The sequence below is a fragment of the Adiantum capillus-veneris genome, chromosome 12 (genome assembly GCF_014529385.1).
Source record: "Adiantum capillus-veneris isolate H3 chromosome 12, ASM1452938v2, whole genome shotgun sequence".
Lineage (NCBI taxonomy): Eukaryota > Viridiplantae > Streptophyta > Polypodiopsida > Polypodiales > Pteridaceae > Adiantum > Adiantum capillus-veneris.
The window spans coordinates 13,631,398-13,652,254 of record NC_140942.1 but is presented as its reverse complement, the minus strand read 5'-3'; positions in this window follow the sequence as shown (position 1 = coordinate 13,652,254).

The window sequence follows — 20,857 nt, the reverse complement described above, 5'->3', positions numbered from 1 at the left end:
TGGCCATTCCGGCCAAGCCAATCCTCTCCATAAAACCACTACGGCTATATCAACAGTAGCGGCAAAGCAATTGCCTATGGCAAAAAAGACAATTAAACAAAGATCAGTAGAGTTACAACTGTTACTTGCAAAGAAAACAAGAAACCTCGACGGCGAATGCCAATAAGCATCTTGCTTATTCCCTTCTCTTGCACAACATTAATTTTTCCATGCATTGACCGAGTATGCATAAATTAGGGCCACATTAATTGGCCAAGCATTAGCATAAATTTTTCAATCTATGCACGACACATACTCCGAGGCGAGACCTTGTCGTCCGGGAGGACTCCGGCTAGGAGGGGGGGAGGCATTCTCAAATGCGGAACCAATAGCAGAAACAGCAAAAAAAGGCATGATTTTCGACTATTTTAAGGGTTTTTGTTTGATTGCAATTTTTTTTGGACTAACCCAAGTACATATGCCCTTATACAGCATGTATCTATAGGTATATGGGGCCAAACACCAAATCAAGCCCCTACGTGTGTATATATAAGTAGAAATAGCTAGTTTTCCGGCAAAATATTGGTAAAACGGAGAAATCCGGCCATAAAAATTGCATGTGAGTATATATAATGTTTTGCGGTGATCTTTGTGATTTATTATGATTTTTGGGGATTTTTTGGGTTTGATTTTCTATTTTCCTTTTAATTTTGCTAATTTTCGGCAGAAAAACTTCAAAAATACAAAAAGCAGGTGAAAAACGATCGTAATGAAAAACAAAAAATACGGGGATGATCAATGACAATAGGACAACCTATGGTACAGTGGGGGTGCAATTATGAGACTGGAGCGGAAAGCATGTTTTGGCCAGGTTTTTATCGAAATGCCAAATTTCTGGTAAACAGGTCAAATGGAGTCCAAATCAATAATTTTTTGAGCCTAAACCGCATCTTGCAAGAAGATAGGAGCACATGTCAAATTTCATGAAAAGTGGTTCGAGGACCTCCATTATAAGAAGTTTTCACCTAATTTTTAGCTCATTTTCACTATTGACTTTGTGGAGAGAGCTTCTGCCACCTAGAGCGGACGGACCTTCCAGCAGCTCCTACAAGGCGCACGACTACCCGACAAGCTTCATACATAAGAGGTAGGCTCACCACCTTAAGCTTTTCACGCAGGTTTGTCATTATGTCGCGAAAACTAGCGTAGGGATCACACACAAAGCGGGCAGTAGAGACCTACAAGTAGAGACGACGACCTAATGGCTAACCCAAAAGCAACAAGACTTCATCAGCAGCTTATCCTAGCATAGGAGACCAGTCTTGGATGTCCAAAGGCAGTAGAAAACCATTGGGAAAAACCCTAATTCCTAGAACCCTGCAAGAGGCCACCAAATGGGAAATCGGCGAAAAAGCGACCAAATGCTACCAAACTTCATGGGTAGGAGCATCTCGACATGCTCGACAAGTCTATGTGACCTGCATGACCAATAAGTGACCCCAAGCGGCACTAAACTTCAGAAACGGCATCAGACACACAAAGTGTCAAATTGCTCTTGCGGCCAAACCGCATGCCCGTTTGTCACCAAACTTCACGAGCGGCTTTCCTAGACCATCAACAACCAAGTCCTATGGTGTTAGACCACCACTAATCATCGAAGACATGTAAACGCAACCACGGGTGCTTCTAGAGCGACAAATTGCCAAATGAAGCTCCGATGAAGCCAAAGTCGACAAAAACCATACGGAAGGATCCCCAAGGGACCGGGAATCTATGGAGACCAACATCAAGAAATTTCATTGCCCAAAAGCACTACAAAAGTCAGAAAATAGCTTGGAGGCTCTGAAGTCCACACTGGGAGTTATTCTCTATCCATTTGACTTTTTTATTGAAATTAGGCTTAAAAGGGACTCAGGGGGACTAAGGGCAGGCACTAGGGACACAATCCATGAAAAAATCATCAGGAGACATCCTACGCGTAGGATGTCTCAAGGGCATTTTTGTGAACAAATCCCAACATTTTTCATCCTACACATTTTCTGAATGACTTTGACATGCTATCCATCAAGTCTCATCACATTTGGACCAAAATTGACCTTATATGCATGAAAAAACGCAAAGTTAGGACATAGAGGCAATAATGGGCCATAGACCTACCAGATCTTGTCCAAATCACATGAAACTTGCACAACACATTCACCAACACATCACCAACCAATCTGTGTGGTCAGAAGCAAAAATTGGTGAAGTAGACATCCTACGCGTAGGATTCCTATTTGACATTTTTGGCCTTCAAAGGATGGTTGTTCATTCCAGATCCAATCACCTCATCATCAAGAGCTCATATATCAATTTTGAAGCCATTCTAATAATTTTTGACCCCCAACACCTTCAAGATACACTTTTTTGAGCCCAAAAACACTACACACGATCTTGCAAGCATCAATCCTTGTCCAAATCCAAATCCAAGAGCATATCCATGTTCCATAGGCCAAGGACTACCCACAGAACAAATCTCATGTCATTTTGATGAAATAGACATCCTACGCGTAGGATGTCTCCAACATAATTTAGGTCTTCTGTGCAAAGAGTGACATCATCGGAGCCAATACCATGGTGCAATGAGCCCATATACCAACTTTCAACCCATTTGGACATCAATTGCTACCTGTTATAGAATTTCTACCCAATTTGTGACCTAAAGCCTGAATCAGCCAAAAAATCCACTTTTTGATGCCCAAATCCATATCCAAGCACATAGCCATGTTCCATAAGCCATGCACTACCAACATGTCAAGTATCAATCAATTCTGATGAAAAAGACATCCTATAGGTAGGATGTCTAAATGGAAAATTTTGGCCAGATTTGCACTGTGAGCACATGCACAGTTTCACAAGTTTCTTTTAAGCCTGATTTTCAATTTTCAAGTCATTTGGATAGTTAAAACTCAGTTTCTCAGCTAATATGGAAAAAACGCTAACTTCGGACTACTGAGTGCAACAGGATCTATGGCAGCCGCGAAGTCACCGGCAAAGAAGAAAAGAATGACCATGAAGGATTACCTAGAAGAAGTGGAGCCCTTCGTCATACCATAAGGAACACTAAATCCCACCAGCACATGGATCCAAGAAGATATGTTAGAGTCCAACGCCCTAAAGATCTACCAAGGAGTGTTCAAAGACACTGAAGGGAATGTGATCGAGCTACCAATGCTTCCGCGAGAACTCAATGAGTTCGTAAGAAGCAAGATGGCCGGGTACTTGGAGAAGATTGATCTCCACAACTACTTTGAAGGAGTACCGACAGGGGTGGACATAAAGAGAGTCTAGGAGTTTGTGACAACCATCAAAGAAGATGGAGTGGCAAAAGTAACAAATCTACAAGGCAGGCCAGAAACAGAAATAATCATCACTTAGCAGGTTGTAGCAGATGCACTATACCTCTCCAACAAGGGGGATAGTGTCACTAAAAGAAGGGATGATGTCAAGGTGTACAATGAGAAAAAAGGAAACTACACCTTTGAAGATATTGCCAACCCAAGAGTGGCAGTCATGAGTTAGTTGTACAAACAATACTTCCACATGTGTACGAAGAGGCCACAAAAGTACAGAATGCCACGAGGTGAAATTGCCACGACATTCACTTGGGCAATGACGAAAGGCACCCCAAAGATAATCAATTATGCGGCATATATACATGACAAGCTAGTGAAGATGGGTAACAAGAAGCCAACATATATTGTGCTAGGAGAACTAAACACTAAGGTGATTTATGGGGCACTGCACGCAAAAGGAAGATGGCCTAACCCCCTGTCGCAGAATGACTGGCTGAGGCTAAAACAAGACAAAGAGGACGAGCAACAAAGAGCACCAAGGGTTGCTACAAGACTGAAAAGACGGCTAGAACCTGTTCAAGAGGAGCAGCCAGAGCAAAACAAAGGAAAGAAAGAGTTTTCCCAAGTGCTGGTGAAAGAAACAAAGTCACAAAAAGCGGCAAGATTAGAGAGGCTGATGGAGAGCTTTAGAGCAGAGAGAGCCCTTAAAGGTAATTTGAGTGAACTCTGGAAGCCATCTCTAGAGTCAATGTCGGGATCATCCTGAAGAGTGAAAAGGGACAGATTGAAGGATTATATCAAAAATTTTGAGATTCTTGATGCCGCATCAGAAAATTCCTTGCCTGACATCATGCATTTTTTGGAAACAGGGGAATGCCCATCAGATTTAACAAAGGGACAGAAGCAATGGCTGACGCGGAAGGCCACAAGGTATCGACTCATCAATGACGGTTTGTACTGTAAGGGTAAGGACCAAATACTCAGGAAGGTCCCTCTCTCTCAGGAAATCACGGGAGTAATTGCTAGTTGTCACGACGGGGTTTGTGGTGGTCACTTTGCCCTAGACATAACAAGTAGGAAAATCTTGCAGGCAGGCTTCATATGGCCTAGCCTCAACCGTGATGTACACCATTGGTGCAAAACGTGTAAGTTGTGTCAAAAGGCCGGCACTAGGTCACTTATGCCTGAACCACAGACACCTATTCTCTCATATGGACCATTTGAAAAATGGGGTATCGATGCCATTGGGCCATTACCTAGGGACAACTCAGGAAAATTCTACATTATCATGGGGGTCGACTACATGACTAGATGGGCAGAGGCTACAACCACCACTAGAATCACAGCGGTAGAGGTAGCTAAATTTATCTACGAGCACGTATGCTGTAGGTTTGGCACACCTTTAGAGATCATCTCTGATAGAGGGCCAGGTTTCAGAGTAGACTTGATAGGAGAATTAATGCAGAAACTGGGCATTATGAGGAGGCACTCTTCACCATATTACCCTCAATGTAATGGCCTAGTTGAAAAGGTAAATGGAATGGTTTCTAAAATTATTGCCAAGCAGGTAAACAATCATCCTGGAGACTGGGATAAGTATCTACTACCAGCTTTATGGGCCTACAGAACTTCATTTCGTACATCCTTGGGATTCACACCGTATCATCTAGTATTTGGTAAGGAAGTAATCTTGCCCATTGAAGTGCAACTACAAAGTCTCAGAGTAATGGAAAGCTAGCTTCAACAGCCCAACATGCATTTGAGAGATCACATCATCAACTTGGAAAGACTGCAGCTGGACAGAGAAGAAGCAATAAATTATTATGCAGCACAAGCAGAGCATAGACGGCTTAGTTTTAACGAGCATCTCCGAAAAAAAGAATTGAAGAAAGGAATGTTGGTGCTCCGCTACGACAATCGCTTCGACACGCGCAAGGATAAGAAACTCCTACTTCGATGGGAAGGTCCTTTCATCGTCAGGAAAAAGTATGCCAATGGAAGCTACCAGCTTATGGAGGCTGATGGAAAACTTCATAAAACCAGGGTAAATGGTTGGCGACTTAAACCTTATTTTTTTCGATTTGACCAGGCTGCACCAATTGACATTCCAGATGAGGACACACCATCAGCCGCCACCTTCGATGATAATGATCAAACAGATGAGCTAGAGACATGAATGCCTCTAGCCAAAAGGGGAGGGCTAATGATGGGGGCTTTTCACAAGCCAAGCTCCCTTACCCCCCTTCTCTCGTCCCCACCCCATGAAAACCCCCTCTTAGGGAGGGAGTGATAAAAGGCATTGGAAAGAGTAAGAAAAAAATAAAGTATGATTATGTAAATATATAAGAAAGGTAAAATAGGCCACCTCATGCCTGCGGGGTAGCCCATCCCCACCTTGCCTCCTTTTTCTTCACTGTTGCCCTGCCGTGTGTCCCTTTTCCTCTCCTCCACTCAAAAGGTCAACCCCCTCTCTCTTCCCCTTGTCCTTTCTCCTTTCTCTCTCCCCTCAAGCTACCCCACCTCTCACCAATAATGCATTATAACTCACCAATAATGCACCCTAACTCACATGCAACTTACCCTATCTTCCAAAATAGTATACCCCACCCCCTCTTTCTCTCTCCTATCATATCCCATGACCCAAATACCCCCCTCTCTCTCTAAAGGGCGCCATGTCTCTTGTCTTGTAGCTAAATAACCTCCCCCACACTCACACACACTCAGTTTCACTGAAAAAGGTGCCCACAGACCCATCCCCACCCGGTGGTTACCTGATTTTTCTTGTGTTCACACACATCTGCACACAGATTCACCTCTGAACACACTCCCCTCTCTCCCCTCTTGTAATTACTTTATTCTCCATGTCACCTCTCACTTTTTTTCATCAACCCATCTCTCTCTCTTAGTCTCTCTCTCATGAGACTGCTGTTCTGGCACATATACACACAGCCAGACAAGTGGGGCCCACAGTCACATGGCCTATGTACATAATGATTTCTTCATTTCTAAATTCTAGAATTTCTCCCCCATCCTCCCCTATATAAAGAGGGGTCACCATCACACTAAACACACACACCATCACCAAAGAGTACACTATGCACTGTGTGTGCCTAGTGCACACACACACACCCACAGCATCACCATCACCGCAATCACCATGCTCGTCTTGAGCATGACCTCTACACCCTTGGGCTATGGAAGATGAAGGGAAACTAAATGAAGGATGATGGACATAACCCTCGTGCGAGTCTTCGCCATCAACTCCCACCTATCTGCCATGTGCTCTACCACGCTCTCCCTTCTCATTCCCCTACCCTATGCTCCCCATTTCATCGCCTTATTCTCTAAATAAAGCTTGAGGTTTTGTGAGTATGTTTTCTTGCAATGTTTTGCCCATGTGAGGTGTGCGGAATCGCCACCTAGTCTTGTGTTTGGAGTGAGCTTTTGTATGTGTGAAGGGTGTGCGGATTCGCCATCCTTTTGTGGTGCCTAAGTACTAAGCCGTTATACCCCCTCCCTCTCTCTCTCTCTCTCTCTCTCACACTTGATCTCATTCCGTTTCCTCTTCATCATTACTCGCAAGCATCCATCTCTTTTGGATGAAAACTTTGTTATGGTGGTGTGTTTTTTGCGTCCTAGCCGCTAAAGCTAGGTGGTGCCCCCTGTTTGCTTTACCATGACACGCTCGAGGCGCACCATTCGGTCCCTGGTGTTTTAGAGGCCGTCGGGGTTCAGGGTTCTCTTTGCTCCCGTCATCGGGTTAAGAGTGCAGTCCATGGCTTTAGAAAGAGAGGAGCTGAGAGGACAGCAAGCAGGAGAGCAAGAGGGCATAGGGCCAGCAACCAATGAGGGCATCGATTTAGAAAATTTGGCAGATTCGATGGACACGCCTATGCAAGAGGAAATCCTAAAAGGATCCTCTCAAGAGCCACAAGATCTAACACAGGAGAAGGAAGAGAAGCTAAGGAAGGCATTAGAGGTGGAAATCAGAGAGACAACAAAGGAAGCCTTGGAGTGGGAGCAGAGGGTTTTCAAGTCTATGACCATTCAGAAGATTGACGCCAGCAACCTCAGGCACGATTTGCTTCAACCCTCTCTCCCATATCCATTGCTAAAATATGAAGCAACCACCATCAATAAGCGGATAAGAGAAGAGCCGACCGTACCACTCTACAACGCAGATACCTCCCAACCAGAAGGGGTGAGACTAATTGTTGACTCTCAGCCAAAATGGAGGAAGGCCTGGCTCACAAAGTACCCACAATACCTAATCCACTTGGTAGAGGCACCGAAAAACATCAGAGACAACCTCAGCTTTTGTCCTCTACCAAGGATCAGGACGTGGAAAGCTCAGGAGATCTTGCAAAGGAGCCAACCCACTTGGCTGAATTACCCTAAGCTGCCGAGCTTGAAGGCAGGTGAGAGAATAAGTGTCCAATACATAGTGAAAACCCTAACGGGCGCCATCAAATTGTCCACTGGCTCACCTAACCTTACGTGCATCATGATGAAGAAAATCTGCAAAACCCTCTTAGCAGTATTTGAGACATTCTAGCCAGTCCAGGTGACAGACAATATCTTCTTCTTTCAAGATACTTACAGATGCGCTTATGATCTATCTGGTCAGTCTTCCAACTTGGAGGTGATACATGTGCTGTATCAAAGGATAATGTTTCTACCATCCTATCACCTCCACGCCTTTGAAGAAGAGTTCTACACAGGCTTCTTCACCATAAACACTGATATTTTCGGCCCAACAATGATGTACCTGTATGCAAGATACGAATCACTGATCAAGATGCGTGAAACCATACAATGAAGAAGCGGATCAGTGGCCATGTCTGGGATGACAAAAGCAATAAGGGGGGGAGTGTTAGAAGCTGGACACACCCCACAGAGACTAACTACTTGAAGGATTATCATTTTTTTGTAATTATTCATTTATTGAGGAAACCTGATTTTTCACCTTGTAAATATTGGGACTTACAGAAGTTTCCAGATTGTATCCCAGTTTTGATAGATAGATGGAGTAGTTGGTTGATTTTGGAAATTTAGGGTTTGAGAATTGTAAGGTATATATACCACTTTTTGACCTTAATGGAAAACCTTTTGTCATTTTTAAAAAACAAGTTTTGAAGTCTGTGAGTGAGAGTACTGTGTACGAGAGAGAGTGTGAGCTTCATCTTGACGCTACGTGTGCACCGGTGGTCAGAATCGAGTGCGGAGAAGTGCAGCGTGTTTCCCCCGACCAGAGCTACGTGCCGATACCTACTTTGCGCGCGTACGGTCCGGTTTTGCGAGCTCCTTCTACAAGCTTCGTCTAGTGATTGGGTGAGCATATGTTGTCCGTTTCTGCATTTCAGCATATCTACGCGTTCACATTGAGTAGAGCTACACATTAGGTACTTTATATTCCAAAAACGAAGACCTGCAGATTTCGGCCGGACATCCTACATGATTTTGCACCGGGTGTTTTGGGTTGGGATTTTGGTTCATAGACCTTAGGGATAGCAACCTATTGGTGTTAGTAGGGTCTCCTTCAAGTTCTATGGTGTTTCAAGATTGTTTGATGGGTGTTCGGCTCTAGAAAGCATTGTAGGAACTTTCCTCTGTGTAGGTTGACACCTTATGCTTGCTTCCACGCGCCTACAGGTCGAGCTTCGTCCTTAGCTGACATTATATGTTAGGTGAGTTCTCGTTGTGCTGACGTCTATCGCGGTGTATCTGTCCAACAAAAATACCCTGACAGTCCTAAGTGTATTCACACACATCACTACCACATGTATATGGTAGCATTTAACACTAGATTGGTAACATGACACTTTTATATCCTCTTCTGAACAACTTCATAGTATTATTGCTTGAGATGCAAAGGAGATTTTAAAGTGTTCTATATCTACAAAGCTAGATTATGACTTAAAAATAATTTGAAATTATTTTAAGCTAGTGATTCCACCTTTAGAGTTTGGTTTGGATAACCTTTTAGAACCTACCTCAAGCAAGAAAATGTATGTTATTTTTGGCCAATTTTAATGAAATTGGTATTGGATCACCCTAAAACACAACTTATGACCTCTAAAGTGTTACATAGGTAGCTCTAAAGGTGTTATTGTGCTCCTGAAAAATTAAATTCCTATTTATTGGATGCTATGGTCTATTCAACAAAAAAATTTCTATGCTGATTTTCTAGTAAAATTCACGTTTTGATGAATATTTTGGACATGTCTTTGTAATCAAAAGATAATTTTGAGTGTGTTTATAGAGTTCTCAATATGTAGCTCTTCTTTCTTAAGTTTTTGGGCAACCTAATACCCTAAATAGAAAACCAGACAAAGGGAAAAGTGATTTTCCATCTTATCAGAATTGCACTCATATTGAGTTAATAATATGTTATTTGGAAATTGATAAATTTCACTCAACAAACATGGTACATCGCAAGCTAAGGTACAACCATAAGTTTACAATCCCAATTTGGCACCAACTTGATAGATTTATATGTCATATAGAAGGCCACATTGTGGAAGCTAGTTTTTTCATCCGTGTATCTTTTGTACTTCATACATGTGCTTCAAATTGTCTTAGGAAGACATGCTTTGATGATTTTGATTATTTCTATGATTTAATTGACAATAGTAAAGAGAAAAACTGTGTAAAGTGGAAGCATTTATAAAGATTATGATGACTGTACACATAAAAACAGTGATGACAAGTTAGCAGAATGCAAAAAATATACCTTTTTTGTACTTAATTCTATGTTCAAAAGAGAGAAATTGGGCCTATAGCAACCATAGAATTTGGTCAATACCTCATTGATGTTTACACAAAAATAGGCTTGCTGTCTAGAGATATTTTTAACCTTGTGTAAAATGGGGTCCACCTAGCAAAGATGTTGTTTTTGGTCAACGTGATCACTCTATTTGAGAGCTCATCATGACCATACAATGAAGAGTTGTGAGTGTTTTTTGTTTTTTTCACACTTAGTGTGGTGTTAGCTTTGAGTTTGAAGGACTTCTACAAATACATACATATGATAGGAGTATTTGATTTTTTTGAGAACCCTAAAAGAACAATTTTATGTCTTGTTAGGTCACCAAACTAGTGCTAAAGACTATTCACATTTTTTATCTCTCAATTCATATCATGCTCCTTGATAGTGAAGAGAGAGAGAGAGAGAGAGAGAGAGAGAGAGAGAGAGAGAGACCCTTCAACTTTATTAAGGTTGAGTGAGGTAGACTCTCCCTGCCTCCTCCCCTTCTCACTTCTTACCCTATGCTTTCCGAGAGAGAGAGGTTGAGCTTCATCGCTAGAGGGAAAGACCAATCCCTCCTTCTTCTCCTTCACTTTGTCTTCTCATACCACCGCACAGTTTGTTTTGTCATGCTATATCACCTATAATCTGAATCCCCTTGTATTTAGCTTCAAATCCCTCCCCCCCTCTTTGGTTTTCACGGTGCTATGACAAGGGGTGGGAGGCCCCTCTGATGATGTGGCACCTCAAAATCAAACCAACACCAAAATTTCTAAAGCAAAAAATGATCAAGGGCAGCACGACATGCTCTTTGTTTTTTCTTCATCGTCATCATCGTTTGAGACCCGTAGCAGCCGTTGCGAGTAATTCTAACCCTATCTCTAGGTTGTTTGCTGATTGCACCATAGCCTTGCCCATTTCCCATTAAATACATTCACTTTTCTTTTATTATGGGTGGCCGTTGTCTTTTGATGGGCGGCCTTTACCATAGTAGGCGACTATTGGTTGGTATTCGGGAGGCCATTATACCCTTTCCTTTGCTCTTATATCCACCAAGACATTGCTTAGCACAACATCTTGTCTAAGCATTGCCAAGCACAACACTGTTTCAAATAAAACAATGCTAGCAGAACATGTTTCTCTTATGGGAATGTCCTGATGGGAGGCCATTTATTAGGAAAAATATGGACTCTCCTGGGGCCTTTTTGATTAGTGAAGGGTTAAGGGAGAACAAATGAGAGGGCTCTTGGGATATCACTTAGAGGGGGAGGAATGGTAGGGGTGCAACCTAATTGTCTCCCTCTTCAATGCTTGGTTCTTAGAGAGTGGTGGGAGGGAGGCTCGGGGCGGGGGGGGTGGGGGGGTAAAATGGGCAAAGAGGTGTCATAAAAGAGGGAGGGACCCCCCCAAAAGAAAAAATGTGCAGGCTTAAAAACCCTAAAAATGATTTTTTTTTTAAAGTGTCCAAATTGACTCATTTTCCTCCAAAACTGTCCCAAAACATATACTAACTTCAAAAAGTCAAATTTCCTCCCCAAAATCCACTTTTCTCTCCCTCTATCACTACTTTTCTATCCCACACTCTCCCTCCTCCCATTCTTTCTCGACAATCAAGGTAGCCATAGCCAAAAGGCTTTCCACTATTCTCTTCCTCTTTCCATAGCTCCCCCTTCTCTCACACCTCCATCAACCCTCTACAGTCCCACACCCCATAGCCCACAACTCACCACTATCCTCTCTACCTCTCACTCCTCCCCTCTTTCTCTATCTCTAATGTCAAAGCCACCATAGCCACCATAGGTAGCTCACCTCACCCTCCCTTCAGCTCCTCATTCTCTCTCCATAGTACCCACACACAATAGCCCACTACCTTGCCCACTCCTGTCCCTCACCTTCCTCCCAATCCATTCCGAAGCCCAACTTTCCAAGCATGTCCACCGCTAACACGCAGAGACGGACCAGACCAGAGATATAGAAGATTTTGTTGCACAACACAAAAAATTTAGAGGGGAGATGGATCCCACACCTTTTCAATAAGGGTTCATGGGTCTACATGAAACCGTCCAGTGCTAGACCTCATCCCGTACGATGTCGAGGCGTACTGGAACGCCATTGGAAGGGAAGAATATTGGCATTCAAAGAAATCAAGTCTGAAATGGTGGCCATCGTGCAACACGTGTATAGTGTAGTTGAGATCCACCTACAGAGAGCTTCAATTCAATTTGCACCTCATTGTAAGTCCTCATGGTTTTGCTATCCCATGCATATATCATGTTTAACGTGCATACGATCATTTTGTTTGACTAAGGGCATTTGTAAAGATGTTTTTCCATCCAGCTTAGTTGAGGAGAAGCCGCTTGAGTGCCTCTCAGGCACGTTCTTGGTTGTGCATGCTCACATTGGGGAGATTATGTTTCCTAATGTCTCGTCGAAAAAACTTACCGAGCATCGAATATTCATGTACTCCCACAAGTACGTAGTACCGAAGTCAAGCCAAGGCTATGGTAGGTTAGAAGCCGTGGAGACACCCTCATTGCAGAGTGCAGAATGGCCAACTCCAGACCACTGGGCCTTGCTTTCTTTCAAGCACAAGGTGCTGCAAGATTTCCAAGGGTCCCTAAAGTTTGGTAAGGCAACCAGATCGGTGGGTCTTAGTTGGCATTGTCCCATCCATTTGTTTGTGCATGCATTCCGCTCTTTGCCGATTGTGGAAGCACCGACAATGTTTGTTTGCAAAGAAGTTGACGTAGATACAATGGACACCATTCTAGGTGTCAATTGGGGCTATGTTGATGGTTTGCATGATGGTGACTGTTACAAGTGCAATGTGTCCCCCACACAGCTTCGCCTTCGATATTTGAAGGCAAGGTGCACCTTGTATGCACGTTTTAGCTACGAAAGGTGGATGCACAAACGTGGAAAATAGATACCCTTGCAGCTGATGGTCGAAGAGGTTCAATCCTTTGAAATTCGTGTCCGCATGCCCAATAATGAGGTGGAGGTGGTTGCAGTGAACCCGCATTAGACTCTTGCCAATCTTTGGGAACATTTTGTCATAATGGGGTTCGAGGATGTCGGAAATGCAAGTTTCAAACTGGAACAACGCAAGGTCTGCTTTGTGCTTGATTAGCTAGCTTTTCTTAATTTTTCTAGGTATTTGTATCTTGATTGCCCATTTTTGGTTGTGTAGATTGGAAGGCGGATGGAGGCCACTATGCTTGTTTCCAAAGATTGGGCTACAGACGAAGTCATCTTGTCTAAGTGAATTGGCTTGTAACTTTACTCTTTTATGTATTGGATATTTTGTTGAAGATTTTGAAAATTTTTAGGGTGTTGTACTTGATTTTGTACTTGAGTTTTAAGGTGTTGTGTAATTTTATTTTTAAAATGCATAATTTTTATTTTTTTTGAGATAGAATATGTCTATAAAAGGAGGACCACCTCCTCATTTTACCATTTTCATCCCAGCATTGCAGAGAGACCTAGCATACCCAGTTACGCAAAGAGAAAGCATGGCTGCAACTAGTGCTTTAGATGCATTCCTTAGTGAGTCTCGGCATCTGAGCTTCATGCATTTTCACAACCCAACCCGATTTGGAAACCACCTTGACCCTTCACTCCCAATTTCTTGAGCACATCACTTCATACATTTCCACGTGCATGGGGAGATCCATTGTTGAGTTACCAAACCAACAAGGGCAATGGGTCCTTGAGGGCCTTCTGCACCACATCTACAAAGGGGACATGATATTTCATCAGCGGCTTGCACGCTTTGCCACCATAACACAACCCGCTGGACAATATGTGCGGCTTGAAGATGATGATGTGGGAGCAATGCGTAAGGGAAAGATCAAAAACACATTTTTCTCTGTCCAGGACATAATGATCTTGCTCCTTCATGATTGCCAAGCAGGCCCTGACGTAGTTCTACCAAACTTGTAGATCGGCGGGGTCTTGGCGGATGTGAAGGACCCCAAGCCCGCACCCATTGACACATTCGCAGATGAGAGGACGCTTGCCTTGACCTACCATGTAGGGATTGAAGGTCTCTTGGAGGTCTCTCCATCTGTCGGTTTGTCCTCGGGGCCGCCAGAAGGAACCAGCACTCGGGATGCCATCCGTGATGTAGAGATTACCCGTTTCTCCTTCATTGTGGTGGGTGGGGAGGAGTTTGTGTTTTTACATTATATGGAGAAATCCTTTGAGCTTCGCATGGATGAGTGTTTCGCTATCCTCGATGTCCATGGAAAGTTTGAGGTTGATACCACCACCTCCCACGACGATGATCTCCTACTGCCCATGGGGAATACTGTGGCAAACACAGTGGCGATCGCACAAGCTAAGGTGGCATAGACCGAGCAGGCCAAGGTCTCTGAGGAGGAGTTCGTGGCCGTGCAAGCCATGTTTTTGGCTAAACACACAAGAGTGGATTCACCATCACCTGCTACAACACCATTTTTGCTCAAGATCCAAAGAGGAAGTCAAGTGTGGATTTTTACTTGCACCCGGATGCTGATGAAGAGGATCGTAGACAAGAGGTATAGATGCTCACTTAAATTCTATTGTCACAATTGATTTTGTTAATGTTATAACTAGTTTTTTGCCATATTTCTCACAAATTCTATGTTGTGCAGGATGTTTTGGATGTTGACGCCTGGGCGCAACGGTCAGAGGGGAGGAGGACAGCGTTTGGACCTCAAGCGAAACTTTCTCACTACCTCGACACACTTCCGACTGGTGACGTGGTGTTTGTGCATGCCGAATACTCCCCCAATGGACACTACAATATTTTTGCCCTCCGTTCACTCTCCAAGGCCTTGTGCTTAACAACCCTTGCCCAATCGGCCAACCTTGTAGTGCTTGTAAAGAAAGATTTTGCAATATCCACTTTCGGCATCAACTTTCGCGGGTGCCTCATTTCCCATGTCGCCGTGAACCAAGATGTAGGGGTTAATGACACCCAAGAAATTACAACCACTTTTCTTAACAGGGAGCCACCCCAAAAGGCCAAGCGCTATAAAATTGTAATTCGAAAGATCCTAAATCAAAAGCCGGATATCATGTAAAGCATTGATTTCCTTAATGAATCTACTTTTTGGTGTCTATGACTCTCTCTTACTTGCAAGCTTTTGAATTTGTTATATGTTTGGCTTCCAATGTGTTTATGAGAAGCACGCGTGCTTAGTGAATCATGCAGTTTTTGATGCATGCTCGGTTGGAAAGCATGTTGGCCAGGCAACTTGCATTAAATCATGGGGAAAGTTATTGATATGCCTACAAAAGGGGGAAAGCATGTTGGGCAGCCAAATTGCATTAAATCATGGGGAAAGTTATTGATATGCCTACAAAAGAGCTTGGGAGGCCCCAAAATGGGCTGCCACAAGGGCGCGCATCGGGGTCTTCCATAAGCATATGCTTCAAAAAATCTATGTCACATTGAATTAGTGGGGCATGCACTTCTTGATGCATCCAGGCTATTTGAAGCATTGAAGCAAGGGAAATATCTTGAATGCAGGGCAAAACATCCTAGCTTTGGAAATACCTTACCAGGCCCTAAAAATGGCTGCCACAAGGGCGCGTATTTGGTCCCTTCATTAGCCTATGGAAGCACCAAATGCGCGCCCTTGTGGCAGCCATTTTGGGGGCATTCCAAGCCCTTTCCAAGGCTTTCCAGAAACTTTCACCATGCATTCAAGATATTTTGGTTGCATCAATGCTTCACATAGCTTGGATGTATCAGGAACTGCATGCTTGACTTAGCCAAGGTGCTTAATGTAGGCAAGTTTTCCCAATGCCAAGCTTTAAGCTACATACATACAAAAGAAGGTAGACAAAACATAGACCACTGCTACATTGCATGGTACACAATTAAATCAATACAATGCACAAAGAGTGGAGTATACAATCAAAAGACGCTTATATTCAAATTCTTCCCAATCTGGGAAGTTTCGTAGATACAAAAATGGTTTGATGACTAACTACAAGCTAATGCTCATGGCGCAAGCGGGGAGCAAGCTGCATATCCTTGGGCATAATTGTTACACGCTTTCCATGGATGGCACATAGGTTCGCATGCTTGAATATGCTAGTTAGATATTGCTCTACTGCCTCTTGGACTGCCTATATGGCCACGCCGCCCATTCAAAACTCAGTGTTGTACATTTGCAAAAACTCCCTGCAAAGCCTTGCAAAAGGGGCCCTCCAAATCACGAGCTCGGTGCTCTTCTGATAGTGGTGAATCTTTGCAAATGCACTGCTGCACTTTTGCACCTTTTGAGGCGGACGGGGAGGTGCATTTGTTGCACGATTTGGGGCAGCTTGCTTCCTCTTCTTGTAGACAATGCTCTTTCTCTTTTTGGGCCGCACAGACACCTCCAGCACCTCATATTCCAAGTCCACCCACTCTTCATCTAATTCGTGCTCTTCACTATTGTGTAGATGTGATGGTGTGGGTCCACTCCCTTTAGTGAGTTTCTTACCCCCAATCCCGGGGGATTCACTCTATATACAAAATGAGACGGCATTTGCAAGCGGAAAACATTGGTAAAACCCCTATATACGACTCAAATTAGGGAATATGACCCCCTTTTCTATGCTTATACGACAATCAATGAAGAAAACTATCATACCCCTATCTTATATATTAAATGTAGGTCTCACATTATCTAACTAAGTAAAACTAGTCAAAGAGTGTGTAGCACCATAGTGTTTGGCAATATACTAATGAACCACTTATGTTGATAACTAGATGCACCCTGAACGTCTCTTAGTTTGACTGTCAAACTATGTGCTCGATGAGCCTGCACTTTGGCTACTTGTCCAATTTTGACCCATCTAAATTACTCAAAAAACATGGTTATAATGTTGTGCAGGTTCTCCGTGTAAATTTGCATCTATATAAAATCTTTATAGTTTTCATTCCTCAACAAATGAACTATAATCAGAGAAGAAGCAATTGATACAAAATAGTGTTACTTCTTGCATGTATCTTTGTAGATATTGACTCACAAGTTCGAGGGCAGACTCTTTTGGGAAGAAAAGATTTTGAAACACAAATCCTTCCTTTCATTTTTTCCTTTTCTCACTCCCCATCCCCAAATATGATACCCCTCTCCCTTATTTATAAGCTTGGGAGATAAATTATTGGGGGCCTGCCCCTAACTTATACACTTATGTGACTTGTAACAAAACCCCCTCCCCTGCACTTATGTGGTGCGATAAATTTTCCATGGTGAATCCCCTGGGCCCCCAATAGACATGTGAGCGGCATAAGTTTGTATTTCAACCAATCCATGGCGGATCATCATCCGTGTGCGTCTCTTTGGAGCCTTCTGACCGTCGCTGTTTGTGGTTATTTCTTTCTTTGCCTTGGTCACTCTCATCCGTCGTATTGCCCTCAAAAGCGTTGGAGTCCGATGAATAGACAACAAGGAGATGCTTCCTTCTCTCTTTTCCTGCTGTAGAGGACTGACCATGTTGATTTGAAGCTCCAAATTCTTCTGTGTGGAGCTCACCTTGAACTTGTGAAGTTCCAACTTCTTGTGCTGGAGCTGGGATTCGTGGACCATCCGGGCCCTCTGGATATTCAATCCTTGTCGTTTGTTTTGTTCTTGCCATGGTAGCACTCAGTATGGAAAATGACAAAATGAGCGCCTTCAACCTTTAAATAGGGGTTTTTGGGATTTGGGCCATTTCACACTATGCGGTCAATTAAGTGAAAAACTCAAATAAACCAATTGAATTTAACAAGTAAACCTGGATCATGTGGACGGCTGACGCGACACCCAAACACTGCCATTTCGATCCTTAGTTGCACACCAAGCCTCATGACTCAGGGCCGCTTGCGAGCGTTTCCACTTCTCGGATGCTGCAGTACGGGAGGCCTTGCATAACTGCTTTGCTAACATCGACTCTCTTGCCTTCTCAATAGTGCGAGTTCTCCCAAAGGTGTGCCTAAAAAACTAGTTAAACATCTTTTGAAGGTAGTTGGAGTGTGAACCACCACCACCATGCCGAGTATTCTTGAAGTAGATGCCTTTTGCTCAATAGTGGGACTTCTCCATGCCTTGTGTACTCCATATATCAAGCGAACCATAGCGGTCCATGTAGTATGCACCATGTGCATAGAGAATGTGCTAAAACAACCAAAAAGGAGATAAGCCAATAGAAAAGTTGCATTCTCAAACATTGCATATCTATTAAGTCCGTTAAAACAAACCATGTAGTGTGTAATCTTTCTTTCAGACCATCCGTCCTTAACGGCCTTTGTGAACTCATAAAGAACCTTCTTGAACTCCTCTAGCTGCTCAACGGTGCTGCTTGAAAGATTCATCAATTGCACAACCTTTTCAAAGGATGACCATACTAGTTTGTGTTGGTTAGCAACCTCCACATTGGCATCTTTGTCCATCGTGCATGAACACAAATCTTTCCACAACTCCCACCACTTCTCACTTGCTAGATCAACACTTGCTTGTGTACCTGCATTGGAGACTTTGACATCTTCTTGAAAAATTGACATGCCTTGGCTCCATTCATGGAAACCTTCTATGCCACCTCATATGTCTTCTCCATGCAAGACTCTGCTACAATGTTCACCCTTGATCGGTGACATCCAATCTCATTAAGGAGCATCTCCACCCCCTGCAAGGAGTCTTTTGACCGTTGAAGGGGCTTCATTGTGAAATCATAATCAATGTGATGCTTTATCATCCTATCAAATATTCGCATAAACGAATGCAATGTACAAAAGTGAACATTGTTGAGGGAGAAGGGAATTATGGGGTTCCACCCAGGATCTTTGCTATCCCTATTGGCAACCTCTAGAACATCACATAAAAAAACCGAAGTTTGCCACTCCCTATTTATATGATCATCATTATCTTTGTCTTGACCTTCCACTTGAGTTGCTTGACTTTTCTTGTGCCCTTTCACACATAATGGGTAGGGAAGTAAATAATTTGCACCTTGTTTGCATTTAAGCATGCACTTTATGGTCTTTAGATCACCACCTAAATTCCATTCAACATCAAACTTCCCACATCCTGGAACCATGAGCTTCTCACCGTTTATTTGAGCTTTAATGACCTCTGTGACCTATGGGATTCTACTAAAAATCCATGCAAGGACTTCATGTGTCTCTTTTGGAACTTCAATTGCACCAATCCACCATATATCCTTCTCTGATTTCACACTAAAAGAGGGCTTTGTCGCTTCACTCGAACTGCAAGATTGCTTGGCATAAGCTAGGGCTTCATTCATAAGCGTGCTGCTCATTCTCTCCAACTTTCTCCCTTTTACAATTACACACTCATCCAACTTCAACACAAACACAAGATTGCCTTCAAGAACTTCCACGAATATAAAGCCTCAGAATGCATGTTATGACACATCATAGAGCATGTAGGAAACACTAAACTAACCTGCATCACTCAGATTGTAGAAAGCAGCATGGACTGCTGCAATCATATCAAGTCCACAAAGATATTGTTGAATTTGGTGTAAACAAATCCTTCAATCCGCAACACACTATTAGAAACAACACCACTTCCCTTCCTGCGGCCTTTCCTTCCTTGAAATTTGCTACGGAGCGGCTGAAGAGGCATCTTGTCCTCAATATACAAGTAGTCCCCTAATCGGTGAACAACATCTTCATTTGACACCTTCTTGGCAATCGCCACTCTCTGAGGAAGTGGGAATAGGTTTTCTGTGACTCCTTGACTTCTTAATGCATCTTTTAACACTTGATGTATTGCTTGATAGCCCTTCGTACTAATCCCAACAGCATCACAAATATCCTGAACATCTAGGTTAATGAAAATATTAGAAAAAACTTTGAAGAACTCTCTTAGTGATTGCGTCTTTCAAGTGTTTTGCCTCTGGAGCATCAAGAATCCCAATAAATTCCTCTTTGTTGAAACAAGAAGGAAGTAAATATGCCCGAGCTGACGCATTCTCGTCGCTGCACGTTTCATGGACAAAGTTCCTACTACCCAAAACAACAATGATGAGCGGTACTAGACTTAAAAAACACGAGGGGCAGAACATCTTACCTCATAGTTGTCACCCTTCATTTTCTTGCCCCACCACGTGTTGCAAGAGTTTTAATTTCGGACAACTCCCGTTTCCTCACCCTATCTCCCATTCTTAATGTGTGAGAGAGTATCCTCAAGATTTTTAATTTCATTTTCCTTGGTTACGATGGTGCTCTTTGCCTCCTTGAGTGCACTAGTAGCTGTTTGCATCTGATCTTGAAGATTGTGGAAACTCCCATTCAGCAAAAACTGCCAATGATGCAAGTAGTCTCGGACCGAGCAATCTCCTGTCTGTTGAGTCTCTTGTAGTATCCCAACAAACCTTGCTCTCCATTTTCAGCATATTGAAACAGTGATGGAAGGTTTGTAAAAGGCGGATGGACATTGAGAGAAGGATCCTTTGGCTACAAGCATCCCTCTGTCCAGAGATCCACATTCTTCTCCTCTTGAGAATGAATTTCGTTGGTTGAAGGTAATGTACCCAAGCATGTCTTCTTTTTCGGAACATACTCTTGAGGTAGGCGCAGGAAAAGCCCGGGAGACCTATCGCATGAAGATCTTGCTGGGACATTGGTCACGTCGTCGAGAGGCATTGTAGGATGGAGAGATGGAGCTTGAAGGATGGAGAAATGGAAAGAAGATGGGTGTGTCGGTGCAGGTGCAGGTGCAAGGGGATGGGTGTAGGATAGGAGCTTAGATTAGGAGGGAGGATGGTCAATTTTGGGAGCAATTTCTTAAAAGTTTTGGAGGGAGTCATAAAA